At 59.8% G+C, this 8,348-nt stretch overlaps 1 protein-coding gene across 1 annotated transcript in view; it reads right to left on the reverse strand.

The window, feature by feature from the left end:
- The window catches only part of NRXN2 (neurexin 2), a 107,881-nt gene extending 101,732 nt beyond the window's left edge, over positions 1-6,149 (reverse strand). The window contains exon 1 of the mRNA XM_070564178.1: positions 5,919-6,149. The gene's annotated coding sequence lies outside the window, so the exon portion shown is untranslated. The remainder of the gene's footprint in view (positions 1-5,918) is intronic.
- Positions 6,150-8,348: the final 2,199 nt, after the last annotated feature.

Below are 8,348 nucleotides of genomic sequence, written 5' to 3' on the forward strand. Positions count from 1 at the left end.
ACAGACTCTTTCTAGGTCCACAGCGGCTGACAGACTCCTCCTCATCTTCCCACAGCCAGGCCAGTGCCACTGTGGCATCTGGGCTGCAATTTGCTGTGTGTCAGGTGCCAGGCTGAGCCACCCTGTGCATTGTCTTATTTGGCCCGCCAGTTCTGGCAGGTAATTTTGTTGCCCCAGGCTTACAAACAAGGACCCCGAGCTTAGAATGATGACTTCATTTGCCCACGTGCACGTACAGGTAAGGGGTCTGCGGGCTCCAACATCCAGGGCCTTTCTTCTACCCTGCAGTGTCCACAGGCCGCAGGGCAGTGTCAGGCTCAGAGCCCACCCTTCTCTGATCTGGCCTTCACAGGGGCCACTCTGCAGGCCACCCAGAGTCTGAGTCTGCCCCTGGGACTAAAAGATGCAGACCTCAGAGCCCATGGAGTGCACCCTTCTCAGTTTTTCTGAGGTGGAAACTGAGTCCCAGAGAAGGGCAGTGACTGACCCAGAGCCACACAGCAGAGCAAGAGTAAAACCAAGGTCACTGGCCTTCCATTCTAGATGCTTCCCACTATACCCGCTATTCCAGACCTGGGCCTTCCCACCTGACCAAAGGCCTCAGCCCCCATACCACCAGTACAACTGAGCGAGTAGATGCGACCTCCAGGGTGAGACAGTCTGCACCAGCCCTGGCATAGCCCCTGGCCAGGGGCCTTCTCCCAGCATCCACTCTGCCCCCTCTCTGGCCACATCTACACCGCACTCACACACACACACACACACACACACACACACATACACACACACACTTCCAGCCGTGGGAACGCCAGCCTCTCTCTGGCTCTCCTCTCCTCACGCCAGCTCCCTCTCATGCCAGCTGGGAGTGTGACAGCAGGGGCCTCCCCCGGGCGCCAGGGAGGAAGAGCCGGGTTTACACACATTCTGGTGGCCCCAGAAGGCAGCCCATGGACAGGTGGGAGAAGTGCGTGTTATGAGGAGGGAGATTTTGGCTGGAGCTAAAAAGAAACTTGCTGGCAATGCAAAGCACCCAACAGTGGAGTAGGCTGCCTCTGGGGGGGTGGTGAGTTCCCCGTCTGTGGAGGTGTGCGAGCTGAGGCAGGATGACTCCTGCTTGGCGATGCTCAGGAGGGGGCTCTTGAATCATGTGGGAGGCAGTCGTCAAACTCCTTGAGCCCTGAGGTCTCTTTCAGTCTCCGAATGTGTCTTTTGGACGGTCCCCTCTCCTCCCTAAAATCTCAGGTTACATCAGTGGGCTGCAGACAGTTCCCACCTCCCCTTCCTGCTCCCTCCTTCCAGCTCTGATGACTGAGAAGAGACCAGGAAGACCTCCGACGTGTCCACGTCCAGCCACACCTCAGCAGTGGGCGAAAACGAGACCGTGCAGTGATTAGAGGCACTGACTCTGGAGCCTGGGTTCAAATGCAGCTCTACTCCTTTCTCACTGTGTGACCTTGGGCAAGTTACTTAGCTTCTCTGGGCCTCAGTTTCCTTATGCGTAAAAGAGAGATAATAGTAGTGTTGTCAAAATTAAGAGTTAATATATGTAAAGTACTTTTAACAGTGCCTGGGATGGACTAAAGTATGTGTTGTGTTAATGACTTTTTTTTTTTTTGAGGAAGATTAGCCCTGAGCTAACTGCTGCCAATCCTCCTCTTTTTGCTGAGGAAGACTGGCCCTGAGGTAACATCCATGCCCATCTTCCTCTACTTTATATGTGGGACGCCTCCCACAGCATGGCTTGTCAAGTGGTGCCATGTCCGCGCCCAGGATCCAAACCAGCGAACCCTGGGCCGCCGAAGAGGAATGTGCGAAGTTAACTGCTGTGCCACCAGGCTGGCCCCTAATGATTACTTTTAAAACTCTCATCTCAGCATTTTACAGTTTGCAAAATTCCATGTCTCATGTTCTCTTGATTCTCACCAGGGCCTGATGAGAGAAGGGAGCGAGGCAGGTCTTATCACCACCCTGTTTTGCAGATGGGGAAATTGACGCTCAGTGAGGAGAAGGGCCCCCACAACAAGGTCACCGAGCTTGTCAGTAGGGGAGCTGGGACTCAGATTTCGCACCCGGGGCCCTCCTTCACTCTGCTGGATGCCTCCTCCAGCCTGGGAAGGTGAGAGAAGGGACTAAATGGGTCTGAAGACTGGAGGGAGCACAGGCTGGGAGGGAGAGGTGTGTGCGCGGGTCCCCCTGCACAGGTCTCTTCAGACACAGAGAGAAGCGTGAAGGGGCTGGGCACACGAGGGGGCAGCCCGAGGTGTGCATGACAAGGCTGTTGCTAGGTGTGTGGGGCTGAGGAGATGGGCGGGCTGGGGACCGAGGTGAGGTTGAATGACTCGGCGGAGTGGGGGCCGGAGCCCAGGTGCCGAGGAGCTTGGGGGTAGGCCGTGGGACGGGCGAGCTCATCCCTGAGCCCAGCCCTGTGCCGTTCACAGCTGGGGGGGCGCCAGCCTGGGTGGGTGCACCCCAGCAATGCAGAGGGGCCAGATGGTTTCCAGGGGCAGCCTTGTGAGTAAGCATGAGGTGCCTGGGAATGTTCCAAAAGGTATACATGACAGGTGTGTGCGTGTGTGTGCGTGTGTGGAAGGTTATGATAATGATGGTGAAAATAGCTGCCATTTACGGGGGGCTTTCTTTTTTTTTTTTTTTTTTTTAAGATTGGCACCTGAGCTAACAACTGTTGCCAATCTTTTTTTATTTTTTCTTTTGTCTGCTTTATCTCCCAAACCCCTCCTGTACATAGTTGTATATCTTAGTTGCAGGTCCTTCTAGTTGTGGGATGTGGGACACCGCCTCAGCGTGGCCTGACGAGCGGTGCCATGTCCGCGCCCAGGATCCGAACCCTGGGCCGCCGCAGCAGAGTGTGCGAACTTAACCACTCGGCCATGGAGCCGGCCTGCCGGGGGCTTTCTATGTGCCTGACAAACACATCAGATGAAGTAAAGTTCACAGAGCACTTAGCACAGAGCCAGGTCCCTGTAGGTACACAGGAAAACCATTGTCACTGTTATTACTGTCATCATGATCATCTCATCTAGTCGTCGCAAGAACCCCATGTGTAGGATGAGGGCTCCCATTTTACAGATGAGGAAACTGAGGCTCACTCAGGGGCAAAGCTGAGCCCATGCGGCCTCACTCTCACCCCACCTCACCATGTTAAACAGTGGCGGCAGTGGAGACGGCTTTGTAAACAGGAGGTGCCATGCACACACCGCATTATTTGTTGAATGAGTCTCTGAGATCCCGCAGGCCTGGTGGTGTGGACCGGGCCAAGCAGGGAGCTGCCCAGATGGATGGAGCAGTGTGAGACACACGGCCCAGGCATCCCCTTAGGAGCTGAGCTCAGGAGCTAGGGATGGACGAACAGAGCGGCTGGGCTCCAGCGCCAGGCAGGGACAGGCCCCACGTGTGAGGACCAGTGTTGGGATGGGGCGCAATGAAATTGGAAGTTTCTGAGGGAGGCCGGGTGTGGCTGAGCGCTGGGTTGGACTGTGGGGTATTGTGGTCATGGTCGGGATGGGTAGGAGGGCCTGGGGTTTGGGGGGTTTTCTGAGGGTACAAAAATATAAGAGTGAAGGAGAGAGAGAACGGAAGTGGGAGAGATGCTTGGGAGGGGAGCCAAGGCATAAAGGGGTGTTAGCATGCATGTGTGTGCGGGTGGGTTTGCCTGGGGCGGTGTGCTTAGGACCCAGATGAGAACATGGTTCTTGCTGATATGTGTTGGGGGCTGAAGGGGTGTGTCTGGGGGGGAAGGTTGTGTCCCAGGGAGTGGAGGTGTGTATGGGAGAGGTGGAGGTGTGTTCGGTGTGCCTGAGATGATGTGTGAACCTGCGGAGGTGAACGGTGGGATAGGGGCTGTGTGTGCCTGAGGGTGAGGGCCGACAGTGCACTGCCGGGGCTCTGGGGGCACATGGGGGCCATGAGTGTGCCATGCACATGAGAGCAGAGCCCCCGGGGGAGGTCTCTGAGGCAGGCAGCGAGGTGGCTGTCTCTCTGGGTGGGGAGTGTAGGCGGTGTGCTGCCGGGAGGTGTATTGTGTACGCAGGTGTGTGCGCCTGTGTAGGTGTGTGTCTGGGTGGGTGCCACCGAGCGTCTGTATCAGTGTCAGGTTGTCTGTGTCACTGGCAAGGGCGGGCAGGAGGGAGCAGCCGGACCTGGGTAGAGACTGAGAGTCTGGAGGGAAGAGAGGTCCCCAGTGGCCCCTCCAGAACCCAGCCCCCTCCTCTCAGGAGACCATCGTATGGATTCAGCCCAGGCCAAGAAGCCAGGAGAGTCCCCAAGCTCCTGCAGAGCTCCCCAGCCACCCTGGGGCTGCCCGTCAGTCCCGCGCATCCCTGTGGATCTCAGGGCAGGACGGGTCTGAGAACACTTCCTCTAACAGGAATGAAAGAAGCCCCAGCCAGACCCTTCTCCCCCATCCCTGGAAAGATCCAGCCCAGCCTCGTGTGCCAGCATCCCTGGAGACATCCTCAGAGGCACCTGAGTGGCTGAAGCACCCACAAAACAGAAGGCCTCACAGTTCACAGACCAGCTGCCCCCCTCCTCTCGTTCTTCCTCTGTCTCCCTTCTCTCTTTCTACTTCTCTGGCAGAAGATAAAGGATGCAAAGCCCTAAAGTCCACCCTCCTCCAGAAGGAATACCCAGACATTGGGAAGGTGGATGGGAGAGAGGGGCAGGAATGGATGGGAGGTCCTCGCCCACCTCACCCCCGCCAACACACACAGAACTGGAGCTGTACAGAAGCCACCAAGGCAGTCAAGAAGCCTGGAGACCCAAGACCACCTCCTGACATTGACTTCATCCCTCCAGGTCTGGACAGCTTCCCCCTTTACCTCCAGGCTCCAAGAAACAGCCCCCTCCCTGCCCTTGCTGGTTCAGTGAGGTACCAAATGCCTTCACCCAGGACTCAAGTGCGGGTTGAGAGTAAGGAAGACAACAACCCCCAAAAGCCAGTTTTGCCTCCAAGGGCCCATCAAAGATTCAAGGGCTCGGACCCCAGCCCTAAGAACCCAGGGCAGATGGCTCCTTCAGCTGGGGGAGGAGGCTGGGCCATAAGAAATGGTCCCCTCCTCTTTGGGCTGGGGGAGCAAGCCCAGGGCCCTGCAGCTTCCTTCCCCTGCAGCACTCTCTGACCATAACCCTGTCGCCGCCCCCAGCGCATTCCCACCCCAGCACAGCCCCCTCCTACTGATTTCCCAGTCTCCCTCTCTCATCGCCCCCAGCCTTCCCCCGCAAGCTTCCGCTCCTCTCCCTCAGGCCCCCCATCTTTCCTGGCTCTCCACCAGCACAGACCCATCTCTGCCTCGAGCACCTTGGCATCTTCCCCTCTGCTCTCTCCCGATAACCTCCTCTCCCCTTGGCTCCCATCCCCCAGTAAAGCCTGGTCCTCAGTGCTGCCCCCCAATATGAAGCCCTGGGCCTGGCCCCTGCTCCTTGCCTTCCTCCACTTCTCTCTTTCCCTTCTCCGGCCTCCCCTCCTTCTCCTCCCGTGAAGCCCAGTTCCTCTCCGGTTTCTCCCCTGCAGACCCTTCAGAGCACAACAGCTCCCCAGCCCCTGTGGTGGAGCACCGCTTCCAGCCCTTGGGGCTAGCAAGACTAGGGCCCCCCTTCAGAGCTTCCCTCACAGACTCCTGGATGCCCCTTCTCATCCCATCCCCTCCCCTAACGACCCTCCATCCCACCCCCCTCCGTTCACCCCAGCTCAGGGCCAGTGCCCCTTCCACAGGGAGCCTCCGACCCCCAACCCCCTCAGCCGCTTAGCCTCCTCGCTGTCACCCAGCCAGCCCTCTCAGCGTGGCAGCGCCCCCGCCCCCCAATCCATCCTCCCTGCCTCCCTCGCCCCTGCGATCGCTCCCCTCCCCCGATGGGCTCCCGCCCCCCGCCCATCTCCGCCGCAGCACCCCCCCCCCCCGTACCTGGTTCTGGGGGTCCAGGAGCTGGAGGGTGGGGATCAGAGCCCCGAGGCCGCCCTGTCTCTGGCGGGTGGCAGGGCCGGGGCCAGCAGTGTCGGCCTCCTCGCGCCTCTCTCGCTCCCGCCGCGTCCCCGCCCGCCTGCCTGTCCGCCCGCCCCGCCGCGGTGCCGCTCGGAGGAGGATGCTCCGCGAGTCAGGGCGGCTGCTCCCGCCGCCGCATCCCTGCAACACCGACTGACGGCAGCATCAGCACCAGTACCCGCCCACCAAACGCGCGCATTGGGCCACGCTGCGCTAACGGACGAGCGGAGCAGCCAATAGGAAGGCGCAGAAGCCGCCAGTCCCGCTGCTCCACAGGCCCACCTCCCTCCCCCGCGAGGGACCCAGGCGTCCCGGCCCCAGGGCATCCGAGCTCTTCCCCGCCTCTTGTGGTCCTTAGCCCTGGTTCCCGGGCCCCCAACCAGGCAGACCCCCAACCCAGACCCAATGCCTTTTCCGGAACCCAGGCGCCCTACCCTCTTGCCCATTGGGTCGAGCCCCCGGTCCCGCATCACTAGGCCAGCGGGTCCATGTGGCAGCGCCCAGGGTTGGGACGAGCCGAAGGGGAGGCTGTGGGCCCCGACTTGGGGCACCGAGGGAGCAGGACCGGTGCGGGACCCGGGTCGCAGCGCCCTCTGCTGGCTACGCCCAGGGCGGGCCCGGGCTGCGGGGAGCCTAGGGAAAGGGGACTCCGCCCGCGGCTGCTGGGGGCTTTTTCCAGCCCTTAGCCTGACCTCCGCCTCCCACCGCCCGAGGGCGCCCTGGCTGCCCCAAGAACTGAGGAGGGAGGGTCTTTGCTGGGATAACGACGGAAGCAGTGGGGGAGGAAAAGGCAGAGATGGGGGCGGGGCAGACCTAAAGGCTTGGGGTTTCCCAGCCTTGCCTCATGGGAATCCCAGAGTTGGAAGCCTGGTTCCCAGTCCTGCCTGGAACCCAGGACGTGAGTGGGAGTGGGTTTAGGGGCAGGAAGGCTGCTGCACATTGGCAGGACCACTGAAGGGAAGCTCTTTTCTCCTCCCCCCAACCATGAGTTTCAGAATGAGTGTGGTGCTGGGGTGAAGGCCTTCCCGGGGGAGGGGGTGTGTGTGTATGAGTGTGGGAGAAAAGGGGCACCCCTTCATCCTTCAGCCAATCAAAGGTGGACCTGGCACCTAGTGTCTGTACCACAAAGTTGGGCTTCTGAATGAGGCTGTGTGTGTGTGTGTGTGTGAGTCCCAGACCATTTTGCCAGCTCGCTCCAGGACCCTGATTTCTGTTGCAGGGTCTGTGATCTGCACAGCTGGCGGTAGTTGGCGCTTCCTTAGCCAGTGGCAACATGCAGGAACCCTCACATGAGACCACAAATGTATGCATGGGCACACAGGGGCACACTCACAGCCATGCACACCTATCCATGTGCACACAGGGATTCCCAAAAGGACACACAGGGCCAGCTGCAGAAAGGCCCCACCATGGTAAGACACCCACAGGAAGCTCATGCTTGCCCAAGAACCTACACAAACTTGTGGACAGAGGTACCTACACACTCAGAGGCAAACGCACACCCAGGGGAACAGGTGCACACAGAGGACCTGCCCACAGGGTCCTCCTACCCCCCGCCCCCGGGGCACTTGGCACAGAGTGGTCAACTACTGAGTAGAGGAGCAGTGACAGCCACCCATCAGAGGTCTCCCTCCCCAGCCTGGGAGGGGGTAAAAGGGAGACCCAGGCTGCAGAGGGTGTCCTAGGGGTCTGGAAGAGAGACCCCTGAGCCAGGTCCAGAATGGGGGCCCACTCTGACCTTGGAGAGACCCTCAGGCTGGCCCCGCTAAGGCCACGAGAGGAGCCAGAGAGTGGGAAGTGCTGAGTCAGGGCCTGTGATGTGAAATTGCCTCTCTGATCCCACAGCCCACTGCCCCACCCTCCCCACTGCTCCTCTCCCTGCAGTGTACACACACACAGAGACCTGTCTAGCCGGGCACCAGGGCATAGATGGACAGGTGCAGTGACTCACAGAGGCTGTCTCTTGGACCCTTATTGATGGCTATCGGACCGGGTGGGAGGAGGGGAGGGGCTGGGAGGGATGTTAGAGCGAGCATTTGCCTCCTGTCCCCACCCCCAGCTCCCTGGGTCACCTTTGCCCATCAAGGGCAAGAAAGGTCACCTGGCAGCTGCTGCACCTCCCTGCCCCTCCCCCCAGCTACAAGGACGGCTCCTCTCAAGGTCCAAAGTTCAGACTACCTGATGGAGTTGGGACCTACCATCTCAAGACACCCCTCCCAACAGGCACCCATCCAATGTGGCCCTTCTCCCATGCGCAGTCCAGTGGGGACACACGGCGGAGGGGCAGTGCAGCAAATACAGCATGTGTGTCCATGCAAACACATGCACACACACACACACAGTGTGAAGCTC

The sequence above is a fragment of the Equus przewalskii genome, chromosome 11 (assembly GCF_037783145.1).
Source record: "Equus przewalskii isolate Varuska chromosome 11, EquPr2, whole genome shotgun sequence".
Classification (NCBI taxonomy): domain Eukaryota; kingdom Metazoa; phylum Chordata; class Mammalia; order Perissodactyla; family Equidae; genus Equus; species Equus przewalskii.